Source organism: Acanthopagrus latus, chromosome 10, assembly GCF_904848185.1.
Source record: "Acanthopagrus latus isolate v.2019 chromosome 10, fAcaLat1.1, whole genome shotgun sequence".
In the NCBI taxonomy this organism is placed as follows: Eukaryota; Metazoa; Chordata; class Actinopteri; order Spariformes; family Sparidae; genus Acanthopagrus; species Acanthopagrus latus.
Genome location: NC_051048.1, coordinates 15,292,232 through 15,316,080, shown reverse-complemented (window position 1 = coordinate 15,316,080; position 23,849 = coordinate 15,292,232). Strand labels below are relative to the sequence as shown.

Genomic DNA, 23,849 nt, shown 5'->3' with positions numbered 1-23,849 from the left:
CTTGGTTAGGTTTTGTGAACAGATATACTTGGTTAGGGACAAATATATGTAGTTAGGTTTAGGCAACAAACACTTTATAAGGTTATGGGAACAAATATACATGGTTAGGTTTAAGGAACAGATGTACTTAGTTAGGGAACAACTATATTTGGTTAGTTGAGAAAACATTGTTTGGGTAAAATAGACCTTTTCACAAAGCTATAACATTACAAATATATGGTTGGCCAGTTTCAAAGAAGGTCCTAATCCGACATTACTGTGGTTAAATTTTGGTTACGTTCAGGAGCAAAAACATTTTGTTGACGGTGAGGGAAAGATCATGGTGTGGGTTAAAAGATCAACTCTATTAAGACTGGGAGAACTCAGTGGTTATTGTACAATAATATCTGATTGGTTAAAGTGGGGGAATAATCATGGCCATGGTTTCAAGCGACCAATGCTGAGAATGAAAAGAGAACAGCAATCTGTGTCACAGTTCGACATTTTGTCTTACCCCGCCCATCTACGCAGACGTCTCCCCTAGAGCAGCATCACACTATTTCATCCTTTGCTCGTGACAGACAAGAGTCATAATTCTGATGGGTGCAATAGGGCTCATACATAAACACGCCGTTAAAGGGCATTTGCTAAAATGACTGCCGCTGTCATTTTTCTTTGGCCGACAGTCTCCAAATTTGCCTCAGAGGGTAACAACACAGATTTGTAACTGAAATATTAAACTCCCATTTTTCTTCATGTTGTCAGCATGCGAACCTCTTCTCTGCCCTTTCTCCATCATTTGTTGACCATTAACGAAACATCCATCCTACACGAGATGGAAATAGATCAATTTCACTCACAAAAGTGTTGTGTCTCACAAACCCACATGGCTTGTGGCCTGTTAGTTAATGTTCTGGGTGGATTCTTTTAGGTTTCTCACCATAACAGCAAAACTTTCACTTTACAGTAAGTACTTATTGATTTGTAAACACTCATTCCCTGTTGACCATTACCATATCCTGTAGACCTTTGTGCTTATACACTAAAAGTTATAACCTGATGTGTTGCGTAAATAGATTGTTCACTGGACCCTTGAGGTGACCCTTGAAACTGCTCTGCTGTATGAGAACTGCATATTTCTGCAACATAATATACAAGTTGCCTGTGGCCATCCAAGTCTTGCACATGAATAGCAATATGATTCCGTTTTTAACATTTGTATATCTTGGTTGGCACCAGAGAGTTTATCAGTGTTGAAATGGTCTAAAACAATAAGTGATGTTGAACAATATTAGAATTCTATTGTTTAGGGGTAACACATTTTACTAACAAACTAACAAAGGAATGTCTCTTGCTCAGCAACACTTAGATGTTGTCACGATGTAAGCCATATAATATGGTCATATGCTGTCCTCACGGTGTCGTCCATTCAATATGGCGCAGTGTAAATATTAATTGTCATTACACGACATAATGTAGATGCTTGACAGTGCATGTCTAATGGGGTCTACTGAGTTCTGACAAGACAGTAATCAGCAGTGATATTAACGAAAAATCCCTATGTGTCATTGAACAAAGCACACATGACAGACAGGTATACCACTTTACTCTACAGCTGCACCTTTGCAGAAAGTGCTGAACATACATACATCCACACAGCAGTACAAAGACATAATACATTCATATTTGTTATCAGCTGTTAGATTCACACTTTGTTTCAAATACTGTTGAAGAGACAGGTGTATTTTCACACAAAAGTTGGCTTGTCTTAGCTTAATCTTGATTTCAAACCAAGATATAATGCACCCATGGAGACTTTTTATGTGTATAACAACCATTGTCACATCTAAGGCAACCAGATTTACTTTTGTTCAAACAACTCTCTGTCTCCTCTTTAATGCCACGTTATTATTTGTGAACCCGATGAAAATGTGATAATGTGCTCGCAACAATAACAACAAACAAGGGAGATGGCTTCTTTGACGTGTCGACTTTTTTTTTTTCATGTCTGATTACGCGGCACACTTGATTTGTCTCATTTCAGGGATGAGCAGGACTGAGATGGTAGCACTGTGATTCGGGGACTCGGTACCATCAATTCAATTCAATTAGTTTTAATTAGCACAATGGATAGAAAGAGGAAAAAAACAACAACCTCACAGGGTCCTCCAACAATGAAATGAATTACTCATGAGTGAAAGCTTATCAAATCCAGCAGCTTTAAATGTAGAGAATATCAAATCAAGGCACCGGAAGACATATGACTGGAATGAGTTATACCGCTATTTAAAAGGCATGAAATCTCTATTGGCTTCAAATCAGATCATGATAACAGGCTGGCAGCTATTTGATGATATTCAGTGTTACACACTCCGTTGACATCTGTCTGCTGTGAGATATTTTCATTTATTTTTAACCATCGCCTTTGAATGGGAAACTCTTGTTGCACCAAACAGCACTGACTCACAGTTGATTGAAGTAAACATCTGACTGACTGCGGAGACCTGCGGTTTTGTGTAAGGAGAGGCTCTGACGAATGTCATATACAAGAGAGCTATTTGATGATAACTTAGACTTGTATATGTCAGACATTGTGGATTTGTGGGAAAAGCATCATAAAAATACCGACTTCAAACCGTTTGTTTCTAACCCTGGCTTTAGATTGTTTCGTTTCACTAATTGGTTTTCCAAAATGGTAAAATTGTGGTAAGATTGTAGCAGTATTTCAGATTTTCTTTTACCATCATGCTGTATAATAATATCAAATTAGTAACCATGTAACTCAATCATGATGAGATTGTTTGCATGCATGTATAAAAGGATTTGATTATTAAAAAAAAAAGTAAAAAAAAAAAAACTTTTATAAATAATGTCATTATAGGCATTTTTTGTATTATGGAAAAATGACCACACTATTCAAAACAATTGCTTTTTTAGTGTTAATTCTGGCTTGTGAAGGAGCTGTCTTATCAGTTGACACTTGTTTAGCTTGACCTAATGGTGCTTAATATTTGCAAAGAGGTTGTTCAACAATAGATGCGCCTAAGGAGAAGGTTAGAAACTACAAACCAGTCATTTATTCACCTTTTGTCAAGACACACTAGAATGCATTCTCTAAACTTCTTGTAAGAAACAGCTCAACCTTTGTGCAACAACCTCAATGAATGTACTTTGAGATAGAAATGGGATTTTGATAGACAACATTTAGCAGTTATACTGCTATGCTGCCTTGTGTCTCGAGTTTCAGTTTCTTAAGCCAATGTATCAGATCGTAACAAAAAATACTTATGCCACATTCAATTTCAAGTCAAACTAGCCTTAAACAACTCTCTGCAGCGACAAAGGGACCACCTACCTCCTACCAACGCTGTTTTTAATCTAGCATTTTGGCCTCGTATTAATTCAGAGAGGTGCCAATATTCTTTTGACAGGCTTCTCTCCCACCATGCTGCCCAATAAGCCAGTGATTGATGCGCCGCCTCCAGAATCATTGACTAGGACTGTGATTTCTCTGTCGACGCCATCTGATGCGGGCAGGCCTTTAAGGCAGAGCGCACTGATGGCTGGATGGATGGGATACACTGTAAAAGTACTCTAAAGACACATAATTGATTTATGTGTCAATAGCGTATGTGTGTTCAGTGATTCCCACTGGTATCTGATTGATCACCCACCAAGACTTAAAACGGCCATTTATTTAGTTGATTTTGAAAACTTGTGATGCACATTTCTGTGGGAATATAATAACTGGTGAACGTGTGTGCTTATCAGTGCCATCTGGCCTCCTATGAAAGACCACACTAACCTAAATTTATCCTGTATTTGAGCAGAACTGGCTGAAATAAAGACTTCTGCTTTGACAATTTGCTGACATCATGTGGAACATGATGAGCAGACCCGGTTGCTCTCCCCACTGAAGCAAGACAAGAGCAACAGACCACAGTGAGGCCAGGGACAGCTACTAATGAGGAACTTTGTCAGCCCAGCGTCTGACACGACGAGAGGAGGAAATGAAGAGAAAGTAAGAGCAGAAGAGAAATGCACTTTCTGCTTCAAATGGTTTCCCAGACTCAAATGACCCCCTTCTCTGCCCACATCAAATAGTCCCACTAGTGCAGGCGGCACCTTGTTTATGCCCGGAGCAATGGTGTTGGGCCAGTCTCTAGGGTAGCAGGTGATGGTGCAGCAAGGGGAGTGGCCTGGCTAGCCAAACCCGATCCAACTTGTCTAGTTGTCTACAAAATATGGTGGTTTACAACTGAAGCTCAGAGCCCTGCTGATGTTCATGTGAAGGGTATGTTCATCCAAAAATTAAAATGTAGTCATTATCTACTCACACGCTGCTGATGACAAAACAACTGAAGTGGGCGTAGATTTTTTTTCAAATGAAAAAAAACAAACAAACAAACAAAAAATTTAATAAAACTATGCTTTCAATGTAATCTAAATCTGCCATGAGATCCCAAACTGGTTTTAGATATCTTATTTATTAGCACGTAGTCCAGCTCATGCAACCACTTCAGACAGGGTGCTTTTTTCTTGACAGCTAACAGTGAGCTTTTTGTAAATAGTATTTTCTCAAACCAATCGGGGACGTGGGGATTTTGGAGAGCTGGAATACACCCGGTGAGCTGTATGAAGTCGTTTTTTTTGTTGTTGTTTGTTTAGTCTGTTTTCGGTTCTTTTTTCTTACATTTTAAAAAACAAGTCGTCGGCTATGTCAGCTGTTCACCAATAGCCGTGCAGAATAAGCACCTGTGGCTCAGCGTCTTGTTATTAGAAGGTCGCTTGGTTCGATTCCCCTGGTCTGCGTGTCGAAGTGTCCTTGGGCAGGGAACAGAACCTCAAAATGCTCCTGATGAGCTGGTCGGCACCTTGCATGGCCGCCACCGCCATCCGTGTATGAAAGTATGTAAGTAGCTTGGACTGTGAAGCTCCAGAAATGTTTATTGGACTACGAAACTTCACCCGACTTTTTTTTTTTATCAGCACAGGGGGGGAGGAGATGATGATGAAACGTTCTTATTTGGGTGATCTTATCCTTTAAGCCGTTGACTGGGGTCAGATTTACACTCAGAAAGCAAACCCGCTGCATCTAGAAGAATACGACTGCTGATGCTCTGTTGAAACGACAGAGATCTGAATCCTGGTTAGCAAACAAAGACAAACAATGCAGATGTGGATATTCATATGAGCCATTCCAGTTTCCCTTGTCAAATAGCTCCGCCTCTCAACATCATCATACTGTCCAATGCACCAGATATTTGACTGATTACGCTTTGCCATGGGTTTGGCCTCTATACTGCTATTGCAGCAAAAATAGCACAGTATATTATTAGTGTAAGTGTGATGCTTTAGTGGACTTTAGATATCACAGAGTATGGTATATACTCACCATTAACTCTTTCTCCAGAAGCACTCTAAAATTGCCTATGATTTATAGCAGCATTTGAATGCAGCACTTGCAGCCAAACATCCCTTTGTACTTAAATCCACCTTAATACATTATCGCCTCTTTAGCCATGCAATACTGTTTACTCACCGATTCAGGCTATCATAAATCTTTATGAGGCAACATGTGTATCCAAGTAAATAAGCTGATGAGTTCAACATGGCCTTTTGTAATAAAATCTTTTTACCCTCCATCAAATGGAGCTCATGGACCCGCTGCTTTTTGCGCATAATTGCCTGTAGAAATGTTCCAGGATGTGGGCAGTCATTAGCAAATGATAGCAACGCGGTGGATAGTTATATCTTGAACAAATAAGTTTGTGACTCATCTGTAATTGCTCCATTTTGACTCAGACATTGCAGTTTATATAATTAGGTTCATGACAGGGCTGGGGCTGTCATCTTTAATATCATTACCGGAGGCAGCTCTGACCGCCTTCGCGACCAGCAGAATGTGTGGTTGGTCTTGTTCGACTTTAATGCACATGTTCACTCCATTTCCTCCTGTGATTTCAGTTGCTGGAGATGACCTTTTTTTTTTCTTTTTTTTTTTTCTTTTTTTTTCTTGAAACCAGCCACTTGTTTGATTATCTTCTATGGATCATGTTTTAATAATTACATTCACTGTCATATTCCTATTCTCTTTTTTTCCCCTTTCTTTCTTTCTTTCTTTTTTTTTTTTGTTTGTTTGTTTTTTTGGGGGGGTTTCCAAAATGTTCACTGGCTGTCAGGTGCGACCACGGGGCACAGATAAGTGGAGTGTCTTCAGCTGCATCCATCCAGCATCGCCCTCCCGTCCTCCTCGCCCAGGGGTGAAGTAGCCTTCTCCAGCCGGAGCGGGGCGTGTCTCTGTGGGCGGCCTCCTCCTCCTCAGTGCGGTGCCGCTGCCTCTGCTGCCGATGCCGCTGTGTGTGTGTGTGTGTGTGTCCCCCCCCCGCCCCATTCGAGTGGATGCAGGTGGGGATGCGCCAAAGCGCCCAGAAACACCCAGAGGCATCCGCCAGGAACGCAGCGACGGAACCTCCACAATAAAAGCCCCGGCGATACATATCAACGCAGACGTTTTCATTTGAAAGGAAGAAACAGAAGCTGCGCTGTCCTCCTTGTGGCTGACTTGACAAGCAGGGATGCAGGTGGAGCGACTCGGCCAGGACCGTTCACATCTGTCTTGAAGGAGAGAGGAGGGAAAAGAAAACCTGCGTTCTGGTCTGCTCAACGCTCTGGATAAAAAAAAAAAAAGAGAAAAAAGAAAAGACGGGGGAAAAAAAAGAAAGCAACACAAGAAGCGCGAATTCCGTCCAGGCTCTATCCAGGGATATTTACAAACCTCCTCAAGTGTGAAGAATAATATCGGAAGGATTGCCGCAAAACCACAAGTAAGGACTTTTTCCTCTTCTTTGCTCTGACTGTACGCTTCTGTGGATTTTCCCCTTGCTGTGAGGATTTGTCACTCGCCGCTCAAATAATGACAGGTGATGTCGGGGGGGAAAAAAAAGAAGAAAAAAAAAAAGAAAGAAAAGGAATTTATAAGAATAAAACCCACACATTGTCCGATAACGAGCAATTGTTGGTTTTGTTTTTTCTGTGTTTTTTCTTTTCTTTTTTGCTGAGAGGGAGACAGCGGCGAACGATGCGTAATGGGTCAATATTTGGAGGAGATTTTTTTTTTTTTTTTTTTTTTTTACGGGGAGGCGAGTGGATTTGGGGGCTGCTGTTTGTTTTCTGCGGCTCCGGGAGCAGACACGTTGAATCCGGTGTGGTAGGGGAGATGACGGACATATATGTTTTGAAGCCACGCGTGACAGCGGCAGAGGCGGAGTGTGGGCATTCAGCAGATTGGGGGGGGGGGGTTGAAGGGAAAAAAAACAAAAAAAAAACCACCCAATATATATCTCCATGCTCGGTGGAAGTCAGTTTGTGGGCTTCTTGAAAGCTGTGTGTTTACGCAATGTCCAGACGAGTTGTGTGTGTGGGGGGGGGGGGGAATATTCTCACAGGTTCCATTACACATTAATGAAGCCTTTTGGGTTAGAATAATAAATTAGAAAGGTTGTATTACGGCTAGTGCGACAGGCTTTCTGTGTATTAAACTGATATTACGTGTGGCCTAATTGTCACACACACACACACACACACACACACACACACACGCACACACACACACACACAGAGCCTGCTGACTTGTACACGGACTTCTCCATCACTCCAAATTCCTGAATTGAAAACGGGCTGTCATTTCTACCCACACGACTCATGATTTTGGCACCATGGAGCGACTTCATGATTATTATTATTATTATTATTATTATTCATCTGCCATTCCCCGTGATTATCATGATTTATCTTTGGAATGCTGCAATGCAATCTTTATGGCACGGACAATTAGGCCACCGGAGGCTATACTTTCTTTACTGAACAGCTGCATCGCAATTGGCTGCCGAAAAGCGGAGTGGCTGCGATCCGACACACTGTGGCGTTACTGCTACCTCCGGAGTGTGTGTGTGTGTGTGTGTGTGTGTTTTTCCTCAGTAAATGTGGTCAGCGTGATGTCTTGGGAAGTGCACGCGCGTACAGTACGTGGAGATTCGAGGGGGCTCCACATTGCGCCGACCGCTGCGACTCCTGCGCCACCGTGTCGCCAAAACGCCCACTGGGGGTGCGTAACGGTGTCTCTACGCACAATCCCCGAACCAGAGGGTAAATAACAAGTGATACGTATCGGCGGAGCCCTGGTTTAAGGATTGCGAGCCGGTTTAGCTCTGCTCACGATAATTAAACCGAGCTGGGGCTTCCTCGTTGAGTGCGGCGCAGGGGCGAACGGCAAGGACGCGAGCACAGGCGAGGAGGGAGGCAGACGGCACATAGGATACGTACTGTTCCTACTGTGGACGCCAGCGTGGAAACTGACCTACCGTGTCTCTTTTTGCTGGGGCTGTGTGCATTTTTCACACTAAACACGAAACCACTGGTTTTACATTTGCCACCGTATTTACATTGTGATCACTTCCTCTCCTCCCCTCTTTTTTTTTTTTTTTTTGGTCATGTGCTAACTGGGAGTACATTTCCAGAGTGGGAAACATGACATTCACCCACTCTGCATTCTATTTTAAAGTAAAAACAAACAAAAAGTGGCAAATAAGTGTTTGCACACAGTCCTGCTCTCTGACAAATCCACAGAGGAGTGTCCCTGTGCTGACTGACTGCCTTGAATCCATTGTTTGAAATGTAATACAGTCAGGATGACTGGCCGAACCACCCACAGGAAGTGGTAGCGTCTACTGAGCCGCCTGTCTTCTTAACGCAGATGAATGCTAGCAAATCAAGCAAGGCGGTGTCAGTCGTTTCCTGGTGGCGTTGTCAGGCCTGAAATGTGCGGACGCGAGCCGAGACAAAAGGCCACGTTGAGGGACGTCGATGGCACTTGACCAACGTGTTCAAACATCCATTTTTGTGTCTTTTTTAAAAAAAATTTTCAGCAGGAAACCTCATCGTCATTCAACCAAAGAATCACAGTACCAGTATTGTCTCTCCTGAGCACAGTTTGGCATCCAGCTGTTAATTTCCAATTAGCAAAAAAATAAATAAATGAAAAAAAAAAAAAGAAAAACGTCTCTCACAAAAATGATTCCGCCATCAACTCAGTCTAACGACTCTGGTTTTGACAATGGCTTTTGAAATACCTAAATAGCTTCTCCCCTTTATAATAATACATACTGAGCAGACGCTGTCGGCAGAAAATGGGCCCATACATGATTCCACTTTTGTTCTCAGGGCTTTCAGTGCACTTCATGAAGGGTGCTTAACATTGCCTTTGTGGGTTGAGATGACTTATAATAATTGCAAATTCCCCTGCAATTTGAATAATTTCTCCAGACCTTTTCACTGTTTGTTATTCGGTGAGAGCAAAAAGTGGATTCGAGGTCCTGCGCTTCTCTTTGTTTTCGCTCATCCCTGTGACATGAGGCTTCCAACAACTTTGCCGAATACAAATCTGCAGCTTTTCAACTCAAATGCCATCATTCTGGGTCAACACCCAATCTGCATGTCATTTGAATGCTGCAGTAAAATAAGAAGGAAAAAAAAAAGAAAAAAAAGGATGCACCTTGCATAATGTTAGTTCATGTGAAGTGTCCACTATGTGGGGTTCTGTGGGTGGAATCTGTAGACCCAGTTTGTTAGTCTCAGTGAATAAACTCGATGAAGGAGCCGGATCTCGTGTGACTTTATAAGATATTCGGTCTCATGCTGGGTATATTTAGCCCAAGTGCAGCCCTCGAAGCAGCTGTCAGATTGGAGGCATCAGTCAGAAGCTCTATCCGTTCACAGGTCAGTGTTTTGAGCAGCTGTCATTTTCCCCTGACAGAGAGCCCCGGCACTGTCTTCTATCTCACCTCTATCAAAACATGAGCACTCATACTGTCCCCGCACTCCTCCCCGCCGCCCCGCCGTGCCCCTTCCAGTTCACCACCGCAGAGACTGCGAGCGAAATTGGAAGAGAAGAGAATCAGAATGGGTAATCTTCCTGTAATCCCTCGCACGGCTGCGAGGAGAGCAATCTGCCTCATTAACTCACTCTTCTGCCGTTCGCCGTCTGGCCCTCATCCATCTTCCCGTCCATCCGTCCGCCATCCGCCTGCAAGAGAGGGAGAGAAGGGAGGTTAAGGGGAGCTTTGGGGAGCTATAAAAGGGGCAGACACTTTCGCTTGCATAAGAAAAAAAAAAAAGGGAGGAAATGCAAAAGGAAAATTAACGATTTCGTCCCACTCCCCCCTCACGCCCTCCATTTTAGCTGTGGGGGCCATGATGAGGGAAGACATGCCCGGCTTGCTCTTTTTTTTCCCGCCCATCTATCGCCTTTCTCCTTTGATTAAGCAGAAGCAGAGCACACACGGAAGAGCCCATGATGGAGAAATGAACTGAGGGACCTCCTCTCGTCTCTCTCTCTCGGTGATTGCATGGATGGTTTATGTGAGAAAGGGAAGGAGCTGGTAGACAGAGAGAAACGGGAGGGGAAGAGAGGATACAGCATGGCCTGTCGATCCGATCAAGTTACGCCCTTCCCACCCCTGCGCGTTCACGCCGGTAGGATATCCGAGTCTGGATTGAGACTAATATTAGTCGGTCTTGCAGGACATTTATTATTGAGAATGTCAAAGTTTGCACATCGCTTGTCGAGCTGCTGGCTGCGGAGTCAAAGGCACAAAACTGTCGTGTGATGGCACCAGTTGAGTTCAAAGCCCTGTGCTGCTTTTAACAGCTTGCCTTTGGTCTTTCTAATTGAGGAAGATTGGAGAGACTTGGGTGTTGGAAATCCTGGATCTGTGCCACATACCCTACTGAAATCCACAAAGATTGGGTCATGAATTCATTCAGCAGAGCTCATAAGTACATCTGAATCTTGGATGAGGATTTCTTTTTCCCTCTTCTCAAATAGTTGAAAGTATTGTAATCCCAGCCCCCCGTTTTTTTTTTCATATCTGAGTAACCCCCAATAAGCAAGCGCTGCCAATGAATTAATGAAGATGTTCTTTGTAGCCCGCAGTTAGAGCCTGATCTGAAATATTTGCATTACCATATCGCTCGCCTTTCAAGAGGCACAAGCGAGATTTTTTTTCGGTGCCACAGTCGAGCTGGAATTTTGTAAAAGTGAATGGGGCAGTATCAATTACAGAGAAACAAAACAGACGTTTTATGCCAATTATCTAATGTCTGCCACACCTCAAACGCCGTCGCCCTCAGGTGTCGAACCCAACCAGACCTGTGAGAACTCTCGTCCTGAGAGAGTTGTAGGACTTTGCGCAGGTGTGGGACGTGTCTCTTTAGCACCCTCCAGCAAGCTGTTTAACCTAAATTACTCCGGCGCAAAGGCAGCTGCTGTTTTCCCCAGGTTTAAAAATATCACCCCAGACTCCCTTCCTCCCCATTTGGAAGGGCACGTTCCGGACAAAATGAGCTGATGTAACCTCGCCGTTGATGATGATGTATTGTGTTCACCTGCAACCTGAAGATAGCCCTTCCTCTCAGATTCAGTAGTAAAAACGCGGGCTGCTTTTTGGAAATTGTTCCGAGCCTTATTTGGGCTTTGCATCATCATACGTGAGCTGCCGAGACTGTCCCCGTCTTTATCCATTCGAGGCTATGCTAACATGTGGTTAGCTGTGAAAGGATCCTATTTCAAAGTGGGGCAGGTTGCATAACAGGGATATGGGACACAAAAAAACCCCACATAAGAGTTTTATGCTCATAATTGAAGAGTGGGTGTTAGTAACTAATCCGTATGCTGTGGGATATCACTCATCCACACTATTTCTAGTTTTGCATAATCGTGCAATTTGTTTGCATAACACTCGCATATCTAACTACACAATAGCGTTTGCTCCCAAAGACAAGTGCCGGACATTACCATCAGTCACTCGCTCGCTATTTTGACACCAGCCTCATGCAGTAAAATGTAAGGTAATCCACAATAAGCCTTTTTTTTCCCCCCTCTTTTCCTCTTAGGGAATGTTTAATTAATTCATCCTATGGTCAACAAAGCACATTATGAGACTGCTTCCCACTGGAACGATGCACAGCATTTTTTACGAGACTGGGGATAAAGGCGGCGCGAGGAAAGTTCAGAGTCATGACTTTAAATATAAATGTGCTTGTGTTCCTCATCACGGATTTGTGTATTAATCACGCATGATTTGTAGCCGCACACATACAGCCAGTGGAGCTCCCTCAGACATCCTTAATAGTTTCTCTGTGTTTTTTTCTCTTTTGAATCCTCCTCCCAAGTCCTTAGCTGACGCTCAGCGGAGCACCTTGAAAACTGTAAGCATTGCTTTCAGTCAAGTGCCCTTAAGAGAACTGTTGCACTCCTCTGCAGTTTATTCATCTCCTAGATATCCATAAGGCCTTTACTTTGTCGTGTAAGAGTGGAACGCTTTCAGAGGACCACCTCTGCAGCCAAATCGGCACGCGGTGTACAAACTTGAGCTATACGTCCTAAAATCTCTGCAGGCATCTCTAGCCACATTTTAAGGTGCAGCTATCTCCAAGTACCAGAATGCGCCCGTTCCTTACGGTCCATTCACTGGCTGAAATTAGGTCTGGATTGTCCCCACCTGTGGAGAGGATGGGCTGAGTGTCGGGGGGTGCACTTGGGTGCTGATGGGGGTCATGATATTGAGATACTGTCTACCGCTGCGGCCAAGGCCACACTCAGCCTGAGCACAACGGCACTCTTCCCCCCACCAGGCGATGGAGAGGGATGGCTATTCTGTGCGCTACAATGGCCACTTCACCGCAGAGAGGGAAAGGCTTTGGCAGGGCACAATGGGTCCTTTTAGAGAGGTGGTGCTGCCGCTGCCGGGGCCTGCATTGGGTTTGTGCAGCCAGCGTACCTTCATCAGGCTTCTCTTGTCACCGATACGGTGGCGCTCTGTTTGCAGACAGCCACAGGGCAGAGTGTGGGAATACCCATCATTTATCCCATAGAACTCTCACGTCGAGCGCTCTTAGCAGCCAAGGACGTAGGCTGAGCAGGCAGGGTCAAACAATTACCCGGCGCTATTCTCTCAGTTTGTAATGAGCCAGGAATAGAGAAGCGCAATTGAGCGATGACTGCTGACACCATTTTGTGATTCAAAGGAGAAACAGAAACGAAATGGGCACTAAAATTAAATCACATTTGGCTTTATTGTGTTTTTATAGTTGTTATGTATCTTGCTGTCTTTGTTTTTTTTTGCGGTGGAAAATCGTACGTATGATGGCTACGGTGTTGATTTTCCATTCGCACCATATGTCCTGCTTCAAACTTTTAGTTTTAATAGCTTCTCGAGTGTCGATGCAGAGTTTCTTTCTTTTTTTTGTTTTTTCTTCTTTTTTTTGCTATTTCCTTGTTCCCTGTCAGGAGGGCAAATGAGGCCTGTGTCACGTTTGTGCAGATCTGCCACTTCGGCTGCTGCTTTCCCAGTTTGAAGGGGAAAAAGTAGAGACATGAAGGCTGAATGTGTCAGAATGATGGTAAGAGGGAAAGAGGGGGGAGAGAGAGAGAGCAGAGTCCCACACCATCCGTCCCTCCCTCCATCTTAGCCCAGCCATTTCAATCCAGCCATCCATCCGGACAGCTTCAGTGAGACTTGCTGACTAACTGCTCTGATGCAGTGCAGGGTTTTCTGTAGTCTTTTTTGGACCACGTCCCTCTTCAGACTTGAACATTTTCGCTGTTCAGTGCACAGTGCACACAGTCCCACAAGTTTTTTTTTCTTTTTTTTTTTCTCCTCCACTCTTTTATGATTACGAATCCGGGAGCCATCCAAGATCGCAGCCAAATCCAAGGCTATCTTTCCCCACTTCTCAGATTTTATACATTATATACTAGTTCGATCAACTCTGTAACTGATATAACACATTGCCGATGATGCATGATATATGGTTGTGATGCCACACACAAAAAAAAAAAAAAAATCACATTTCCAGCTACCACAAGTTGTGATTGTCAGATTGTGGGGCAGACTGGATGAGTCGCCATCAAAAGCAAAACACCACAGCACTGACATCACAGATGCTAAACTGTAGATGTCTTGTTTTAGTGGAACCTAAAGTGTTATTGTAGCCAATAACATTTCAATTACCCAGTGTTTTAGTGGACTGCTGGTCTAGTTTCAGCAGTCTGAAGATGTCCAAAACTGCAGCCTCTCAAATCGCGGCCCAGAAATTAAAGCCCACATCTGATTGTTTTGGGATCAGAGCCACTCTGCCCATCAATGGTGCTAATTGTGAGGGTTTAGCGCTGACCAGGTTTCCAAGTCTCTCTGTCTGTCTCTTTTTTTTCTCTGTCTCCCGTTTTTCCAAACGGAGCAGTCCAGCTTCCATCAGTGTTTTCCCTCTCTTCCAAGCTGGTGTGACACACCATTTGGCCTGGGTGTTTTGGGGGCTGGCGTGTATGGTGGCTTGTGCCTCCCACTCTGCAGCGAGGCCCTGGAATAACTCTGCGATTTGACATGGCCCCTGGTGTACAGCAAGCTGCAGAGTGTGGGAGACAGGAGGGGTGTGTGTGTGTGTGTGTCACAGATGGTTTTAGCAGCTGACATGCTTGTGTCTGTTTTGAAAGCATGGATCCCTGTAAATGTATCAGGGGTTTCCACCATTGCTCGTGGCCTGTCGATCGGCCACCCTTTCCGGTTCTCCGAAATCGAGGACGCGCTGCAAGACATCTCGACATTTTCTGGAGCCAAGTTTGCATAAATGCGCAGGCACGGCAACCTGTATTTCCCGAATTGGGTACAATAAAATGTCTACCTCGGACTTTTTTACCTCTAATGCAACAAGACAAACGGCTATATAAAATGAAAGACAAACAACAGTGTTACTGGAGATTTAAGCAGGAGAAATATTACTCTCATAGCACAAATATTACTCCAGGAATACAGATGTCCAAAAAAACGGTGAGAGGAAAGATCAATATTATCACAATGAATGGCTTCCAGGCTTCCAGAGAATCAGAGGAAGATACTAACATAGAAAACAGAGGGAAAAAATAGAAAAGGCAAACACAGGTAGATCACAGGAGGCCAGCAGACCTCTGAGGTCTTGCAGAACACAGATGCTGTGGTGAGAAGTCTGCCCCACCAAAGCCCTATCAAACTTCTTCAGAGCATTATCGATCCAAAGCTCTCTTTCTCTCTCTTGCCAAGCCATTTTCTCCAAGGATCCCTGCTATCTGCAAGGCGGGCACTTTGCTCCAGTTACCCACTATTCACTCGCTAACCCTGCTCTGCCGTCAGCCATGAATCTATAAGACTTAGTCACACCTGTGTGGCCCGGAGCAAGTCAATGAGGAGAGAGAGTAAGTGTGTTGTTCTCCCCCTCTAACATTAACATCTCCATCTTCCTCCTGGTTTTACCCTTTTGTTTGTTTTTTTTTTTCTCACGGAGGGAAGAAACAGGAATGAAGTCACTGCATTCTCACAGTACGGCAGTCTCTTTCCGTGATTTTCCTCGCGCTTTCACGGATTTGCAAAACGATCACATCAGCGCTTTTCAGACGCATCCATTATTAATGGCACAAGACATCATCGGTCTCTTGTTGACGATGCGTGAATACGTTGAAAAGGAATGTGAGTTTGGACAGTCCTGTTGGGATATCTTATCCTCTGAATGGTCTGACCGCATTAATATTAACCATGATTGCCACAGAGAGGCGACCATATGTGGTGTATGTATAGAGCTTTGCGATGCCACGCTGCGCCTCTCAATATTAGGTTGTGCTACAATATCTAAGTCAGTGAAACAAACACCTGAAACTGATTGACCCCCACTGATATGTTCCCCGGTGAACAGAAAAAAAAAAAGGGGGAGTGTAAAAGACGATGATGCGACGCACAAATCTTGAAATCTAGAAAGTCTTTTGAGCTACTATTTAAACTAGATGTGATGAACCACAGGTGTAAAAGAAAGAATCAGTTTTGTAATCTAGCTTTCGTCCAACATTATATTTACTCTTAAATGGATTTCATGAGTCAATACAAAATAAGGGAAACATTTATTACAGTTTGAAATTTCCGAGCAAAGTGCAACAGGAAATCAGTCCACTTGAAGAGAAATCAAAAAGAAACATTCTCAACAAAGCCTCATTTGCTTTTATGGGCGCATCTTTTTAAATGCCATTGATTCATTTTCATTGGCTTTGTTTGTATCACCTCTATCCATTACCCACAGTTGAAATTCTGAGCGTCAGCTCTAAAAAATTTCAGTGACCTTACCTGATGTCATTAAGTGCATGTGGCACGCTCCGCAGTGCATTGCCACCTCCAGACTCTCTGGTTTAGAGCAGGGGGAGCTGAACCAGAAACAATGGGTGCAAGATGCACTGTGGGAGAGGCTGCGAGGACTTCATGACTATCAAGGAAGGACACGCTTTGTGCACACGGTCCGTTGGCACACTTCGGCGCCCCATACTTCACGGACAGCTCCCAGCGCTGCCACTGCATTGAGTGGCTGTCAATTCAGCACCACGGACACGTGTTGGTTCACCTTTCCCACACTGTTTTGTCTGCCTCACAAAGCCAGACGAGTGGGTTAGTCAGCTAGCCTTGGGTTTAACACTCTTACCTACTGCATAAAGATGTTTTACTTTTAACTGCTAATCACACTGGTTAGCTTCGCTGCAGGATCCTCAGGATTCACTCACCGTTTTTTATAGAAAAACCGAGTCAATACTTTCAACATTCAACAGATCATTTGCCCTCCCTAGCTGTCTAACAAATAGCGAGAAGATGTTAGTTGACCGTAGATATCAATAATGAATTAAATTTAGGCTATTAATTGTGCTACAAAACCCCCCCACCATCGATTGGTCCAGTGTAAACTGTTGCACTCATATTTCATCATTGCAACCCTGGAGAACATGAAACCAACTTTTTAAATAGAAATCTTTTCACAGAGTCGATACACAGTGCAGTATAAATGGAAAGTTAAGAATGTCCTCTGTGTTGTGATAATGCTGTGCAGCTAAGGCTTTTTTTATTTGTTATATCTGCTTTACAGTTCCAGTCCAGCCTTGGCGATAGAAGTAGTAATTTCTTTTTGCTGTCACAGTGTTTGTGTTGCTCAGACTGAATTACCATTATGTTTCTGAGTCATTCATGAAATATGAGCACGACATACTTAATATTCATTTTAGATTTTCTTTTTTATCCCAAACACTTTTAGACCCCAGGCTATGGAACACCTTGAAAGTGTTGTAGTTTGTGGCGGCCTGCAGAAAGTATGCCTGGTTTAATCTATGTTTGCTTCTAAGTTTTACATTCTGGTTGTGTCATTTGTTTACATGTTTTGTATAAATCCAGTCTGTCATTTGATGTGTGTTCCTTGCCTCGCGAGGAAAATTCTACAGTTGATTTTACGCCACATAGAGATTCACTCTTCTTTGGAATTCCTGGAGGGAGGGTTGGCCACAGTGTACAGGGACAGGTGTATTCAGTCAGCAGCCTTATTCATAGCAGCACGGGAACTCAATTGCACAGTATCAGAGATATTAGTAAACAGTCAGACGGCGGTTTGCTGCATGCATGCGAATGGAAGCGGTGCTGAAAGGAGAGCCGCGCTGTTGATTCATTATATTGGACAGTTCCTTTCCTCAGCCCACTCTGTCTCCACTCTCCCGTCTCCTCCCCTAACCAGCCAATTCTTTCTGAGGGAGTGAGTGGATTTCAGCACCTTGGATAGCTCTAGATCCTGGACCGCAGCTCGCTCTGCCTCTACCAGTTTTCTTTCTTTCTTTCTTTCTTTTTTTTTTTTCCTACTGTAGCATCGAGGAGCTCTTCTTTCAGCACCTACTTTCCACGCACTCTCCAGCACAGTTTCTACTCTCACATTCTGCGTGTGTGTGTCGTTGAAAAAACTCCCCAGACAGCCCCCACCCCCAGCCACCCCCCCACTCCCACACACACACACACACACACACACACACTGAAAGACTGCTGCTCTGGCTTTTTATGATGGATTATACGTGTGTATGCTTGTGTCTTAGTCTGTGAGTGCATAAAGGGGGGCTTGAATTGCACACATTTGAACTATTCTATACAATCTTATTCTCAGTCTCTGCCTCTACCTTTTCCGTTTCTTTCCCCCTCTAATTGGCAGTCTGGCTTGGGCCCTGTCATTGTTTATCTTTCCATATAAAGCTTATACTTTTACTCACTGCTATTGCAGAGCTTAATGGCAGGCCTCGGAGTGTAAACAACCATGAAATGACCCAGTCAGACCCGTCTCTAAATGCAAGCCAAAGGTTTTTTTTTGTTGCATGTGTGTCTGCGTGTGTCTGGTGGATGCTGGAGCTGCTGCTTTTTATTAATTATTGACTTGTGTGTAGCCAGTGGGAAAGGTTTGTCGGTCTTGCGGGATAACACTATGATTACGTCTGATTTACAGCCCTCAGTCGTCCGAGTGATGACGGTGCAGGACTTTTTTTCTCCCCCCCCCCCCACACTTGCCTTGAATCTAGCACTGTTTTATTTGTATTTATTTTCTTGATATAAATATCAAGCTAGACTTTAGACCGGCATAATAGAGGCTTAGGGAGAGAACTGCTGACTGGAGCCCTTTGATGTTTTGGCTGCTTTTTTTTTTTTTTTTTTTTTTTTTTTTTTTGCGTCAGGTCATGGTGTAAATGTAGAGAAGAGGTCATGGAGTGTTAAGCCCAAGCCTCTTAGTGCACTTAAGGTAGCTGCGGAATATCTATGTAAGCTCTTTTGAAGTGCATAAATTCTGTCTGATGGCATGCACAACGTTTTTTTTTTTTGTTTTTTTTTTTTCCCAGTGAAGGAAATAGTGTAGTGATTTATGGGGTATCATCGGGATAGCGGTTGTGCTCCGTGTGCAGTTGCGGCGCAGCACCGTGTGGCCGTGTGTAAGTGTGCGAGACTGCAACGAAGTAGATTAGATTACATCAACTTAGAAAATGCTGCTTTTAAGTACACGTCATACAGGATGAGCTACGCTTTTGCACAGTTTCTTAACAATGCCAGGATGCCAATTTGAGCGAGAATGATCACATTCTTTATAGTGCCTTCATGTCCTTTAAGAGAACGTTTCATATGCGCTGGAGCGCATATGCATTATGTGTATACATTTTGTGCATGCGTGTGCCCTGTTGATGTCCCCCGGCACCACCTGTGACCTCGGGAAGGGTAAAGTTGGTGTGCTGATGTGGCAGCTGATGCCTTTCCCACCCCTACAGATGGCCTCAACAGGCCAGAGCATGACACAGGGAACAGCTGCTGGGTGTCACGGCAACAGAGAGAAAGGGTGCTGGTGGGGGTGAGAAGGCGAGAGAGAGCGTTTTGGGTGGTATACATGTTTGTGCATGTGCTTTTGTGTACACAGAAATACAAACTGTCTCCTTACTTTTCTTCTGTTTCTTATTTATCCAATTGGCAGTGACACACAGTGCAAAGGACGATAAGTAAGGAACATGTACAGCTTCACAACACTATTAGTGCGGGCCTGCTCATTCAGTCAGAGGGAAAGGACAAGTAAAAAGTGTAGAAATCAGGTAAAGGTGAAAGAGAAGTGATAACAATAAAAAAGAAATGAGGAGGGAATGGGGCAAGGAAATGGAAGTAATTTTTCGAGGAGGAGGAGGAGGAGAGATGATTCGGTATGACAGAGGAAGGAATGGAAGGGGAGGAAGAGGGGGGAGAGAAAAAATGTTCCTCTTTCCACTTAACGCAGTGAGAGTCTCCCAGACAAAGAGACAGACAGAGACGGAGTGGAAATGAGGTTTGGTGAGGGCACAGAGAGCAACCTGTGGTTTGACATTGGCTCACCTTGGCTGTCCGTCAGTAGGAAGGAGGGGTTATCTGTCTCCCTCTGGTCCACTCCCCGCTGCTCTAATGAATTTACTGAGGCCTTGGGAATGACTAATACACTTGTTTATGGGGGTGGGAAAAACAGGTGGCTGTAAAATTCACCTCTAGCAGTTGCTTCCTGTGGGGAACCAAATAGTCCTGCAGGCTGGGGCCCATGCACAATTTGGTTATCATCTTGAAGGTCTGAATCCAAATCATGACCTTTGGTATGTCTCCCCTGAGCTCTCTCTTAGATCTCCCAACCAATATAGCGTCTGTGTCTGTTATTTTTTCAGACCAATTTTCTATCATTTCTGTAAAAAACTTTGAACCCCAAATCGCAGGTAATTGAAGAAAAAGGGGGTCTTGTGGTAATAGTAAGATCCACATAAATCCCGAGTGTGCGGTGGGGTTTCTCTTTCCGCACCGTCTGCCCGCCTCCTCGGTTGGCCCATTGCTACCAAACCACCCCATCCTTCATTCACATGCTCCACTGACTGCGCTGCGTCAAACAGGCGGCCCGTGAACTCAGGGGGGAAGTATCCACGGAGAGATGGGGTGGCGAGCTGCAGGGCGTTGGTGCAGTTGGCCCGCTGTAGGAAGCGGGGCGGAGGAGTGAGGAGAATGCAGCTATCATCCATTCCTATTAGAGGACAGGAGAGAGGGAGGAAGGGCTAAGCAGGGAGGGACGGGAAAAGAGACAATAAGTCGCGAGGTGCCAAGAGGGCACGGAATAGACACAACGTGAGGAGAAACATATCACTCATAGTCATGTTCATGCTACGGATGAGAGGCAGGGAAAGCAAGCACAGAGAGTAGAGGAGAGAAAAAGAGGGACTAAATCTCCAGATAGAGACCTTTACCTCTGTGCAGTGTTAAATGCTAAACATGTTTCTGCTTACTGCAGAACATGGCTCTCTCAACCCTTCGGGCCTTTTTTCCTTGCCTCTGACTCCTGAGAAGGGGAAGAGTGGGAGAGCAGAGGACTGGGTATGTCAGAGGTAGCTGTAGGCTGCTTGCTTGCCTGAAATTGCTAAGAGATCTGCTCCCTCGCTGGTTAGCTTAACTCTGCTCAGCGAAAAAATGGCATGTATCCAATTTCCGATTTTATTTTATTTTATTTTCCTTTTTTTCCCTCCTGATTTTTTTTTTTCTCTTTGGCACTGTGGAGCACTTAGAATATGCATTGGTTCAAGTTGAGTGATGAATCTGACAAGACTGACTCTGACAAGATGGACTGATAGCATGGCATTGCCAGAGGATGTCTAAGAATATAACAGTGAGTTTCAGAATCATTGAAAGATTTATCTCTATGTTGGGAGACTGTATTCAGTGTGTGGAGGGTTTGACTGGAAATGAACTAAAGACGCTGCTCACTGTGAACATCCACTGCAAATTATTCTCAATCAAGCGAATGGATTTTCTATATAATGAATTTTGATTTGAACATGGCACTTGAGGGTGGCTGCTGAAGTGTCAGCAACATATTCGGGTCAGTCGTGTGAGGCATGAATGTCCGCCTAAAAAAGTTGAGGGGAATTTGCACCATTGCTTTTGATTTCCCTTTGTACAAGTGGTGTAATGCTGGACTACAAACAGAATAGGAGCATGTAGAGCCATTGGAAAGGTTATAGAAAACTGGCTAGTGGCTATTAAGGTAGATGTAAAAATAGGCAGCCCTTTATAAACCAATTAAAAAAAACAGAGCTCGGACATCTGTAGACTTCTGTTTTAATCGTTAAAGGCAGACACTGTATTGCACTGAACTCACCTCTCATTAAACTAGTCGACTACTATTTTATGTGACCTTCATGTTTATGTTGTGCAGTTTTTTTTCGTATGATAATATCTAGTTCAATTTTGAATGCAGTTAGCTGAGGGAAGCAACACCTTGATAGCTACCACCACCAGACGTCAGTTGGCACGCGTTTAGCTCAAATGAACTGCAGTTATTGGCACTCCTGGCAATGAGTGGGCTACTTGGCTGAGGGGGGCTGAGGTGTGAATACCTCATTCAAGACCACGTTTCAGCCCTGGTCTTTTCCTAATAGTAAAGTGGGCTTATGAAGAGTGATGTAAAAGCACCTGGTGTAAAAATGCAATGACCCCTTGGCCCTGCTTGCTGCCATTTTCATAACTGCCCATTCATCAAAAAATCTAAACTCTCCCTGCCAGTTAGATTATAACATTTATAACATATAACATATTTGTAAATGCGAGTGCTGGTTTTGAAATGTCTTTCACACCAAGTCTTATTCTTATGCTCTGAACCCCTAATTGGTTCCTAGGATAATAAATCAGCGTCATTTTTGCAATAAGGTGCAAAAAAAAAGAAGAAAAAAAAAAGAAAGAAAATGACTGTTCATAACAAATTAGGTCATTACCAGAAAGGTAATTCTCAGGCTAAGTTATTGTTTAGGATCTGAGTTGAAAATGCATTTGGACTTACCATGTGAAAGGCACGGCAGGATTTCGAAAGCATTTCCAGTGCCTCGACTCTAGTGGCTCAGCCGTGGTGGCTCATCATCAGTGATGTCATGACTGGACAAGCAACATCTTGAACATAAAACATGCCCAGCGGTGCTGAATTAAAAGGTCAATCATCTCTGAGTGCATGCTTCATTGGTTTCCTCTCTGAACTCAGAGTCATCTTACTCAGGTCTGTGTTTGTGCTGCTGTAAGCCTGTGCATTAGTTTGCACCACGTTAATGCGCCTAGGGTTTTCTGTGCGTCAGTGTGTGCAATACTATACGTGCTCATATTTTCGTCTGTGTGTAACTAAAGGTGTACGTGTTTGTGCGAGTATGAGCGGATGTAAGGGAGTATTCATGGATCCTAGCCTGTGGGCAGGAAACATCATCTTTTCTTGTTTACTGGGAAGGGATGTCTCAGAGTGGAGGCTGCCTTTTCGCAGAGCTGCTGCCCATTGGTATGTGAAGGCCTTATAATTGAATTAGCCCAGGCCTTATGGCCTAATGTTGGAGGCACGCTGAGTTCCAACACAACATTGCTTGCTCATTATTTGTGAAAGGAGGTCAGGAAGAATTGTATGTGGAAGTGCGCGTCATTATTAAAGATGGGGAAGACATGAAGTGACGCAAGTATTTTCGTGGGACCTTTTTTTTTTAAATTTTTTTTTTTACTCTTATTCTCTCACTAGGTTACGTTGTCCTGCTCCTGCACCGCATGTGCTGTGCCGTGTGTGTTAGAATGTGGGCGATGGGTCTAGCCAGGTGCTAGATTTATGCCAGTGCTCTGGATGTGGCGATGATTGCTTCATCATCAGGCCCCCGTGTAAATCTGGAAATGTTTAACGGCTGTCGGACACGTCCATCAATCAGAGCTCTCGGGGCACTTCGGGAGCCAGAAAAAAACTGTTGCGGTCTATCCAGCAGTGGCTGAGTAGCTGTGATAGTGATAGTGCCATGCATGCACTGAAGATACTTTCTGAATCCTCAATGCCCCCGCCCAATACACACACACACACACACACACACACACAAACACACACACACATGCGCATGGCACAGCGGGTTGCCCACAGGTGCCAGCTACAGCTGAAAATGCTGGGGCGCAATCATTTATTTCAGCTGGCCTTCTGTCAGTTTAGCATGGTTTAGCATAGCCACTTGAGGACTGAAGTAAATAAAAAAAAAAAAAATGCATATTTGCAGTCTCTGATATATCAGAAAAACAGCACTTTGCCTTCCCTGATCAATTGTGTGTGCTGCATTACATCGCTCTGAGATAATGCACCCCAGCCCATCCATCTAATTCCCTTACTGTGCCATTCAGCTGCATTTTATGTTCTTATAGGCATCTCCTCTGTGCGGCCTGATGTGTCGGGGAATCGGTGCATTTGCATCTCTCCGCTTTTGCATTTTCTCATTGGCTGCTTTCACCAGCTGTCTTTTTTTTTTTTTGCATTTTAACCTAGCGGCAGATCACACAAAATATGCTTAAGACACATTTCCGTTTCGCACAATACGGCCGCAGTAATATGTTCACTTTTAATGGCCTACAATCAGTTTTTGCAGTCTGGGGTTTGAAACCATGGCACTGTGGAGGATGTCTGCGTGT

At 44.0% G+C, this 23,849-nt stretch overlaps 1 protein-coding gene across 7 annotated transcripts in view; it reads left to right on the top strand.

Moving 5' to 3' along the window:
• The first annotated feature begins 6,554 nt into the window (after window positions 1–6,554).
• nrxn2b (neurexin 2b) overlaps window positions 6,555–23,849 on the top strand; it is a 629,462-nt gene continuing 612,167 nt past the window's right edge. For all 7 annotated transcript variants that reach the window (XM_037112710.1, XM_037112713.1, XM_037112711.1 and 4 more), the window contains exon 1: window positions 6,555–6,806. The gene's annotated coding sequence lies outside the window, so the exon portion shown is untranslated. The remainder of the gene's footprint in view (window positions 6,807–23,849) is intronic.